The 447-nt window shown below is 33.8% G+C and overlaps 1 protein-coding gene across 2 annotated transcripts in view; it reads left to right on the forward strand.

Annotated features, from left to right (window-relative positions):
• The window catches only part of LOC119591424 (dipeptidase 1-like), a 285,765-nt gene that overhangs the window by 235,902 nt on the left and 49,416 nt on the right, over positions 1 to 447 (forward strand). The window lies entirely within an intron of this gene.

Here is a 447-nt window from a genome sequence, read left to right on the forward strand (position 1 = left end):
CGGGTATTTAAACAGATAGACAAATAGAACCACAGGTAAGTGCACCGACAGCGCAGCAAAAATATATTACGTTCACTCTAAGGAAAAGAAGAATTGGCAACTCACCCGAGCCCTGGAGTACTCCGATTCATGAAGTTGCGTCTTTGTTCTAACCACTTAACTTTAATAATTTAATAATATAGTGTATCTTCATATCTATAAAACTTACATACAATGTCGTTGTTTTTTATTATTTGTTTGTGTCGTTTTTATTGCTGCTTTATACATCATATATTTTGTTTGTTTTTTCCTTAAAAGTGATATAGCTAATCGGACTTCCACAAACCGTGTGAGTTGCCAGTTTTCCATTTCCTAAACAAATACATAAATATAAATATTAGCTGTCGCCTAATTACCTTAATCCTACTATCACATCAACCCAAACATCGTTTAACACACCCACCATTT

The sequence above is a fragment of the Penaeus monodon genome, chromosome 28, assembly GCF_015228065.2.
Source record: "Penaeus monodon isolate SGIC_2016 chromosome 28, NSTDA_Pmon_1, whole genome shotgun sequence".
Classification (NCBI taxonomy): Eukaryota; Metazoa; Arthropoda; class Malacostraca; order Decapoda; family Penaeidae; genus Penaeus; species Penaeus monodon.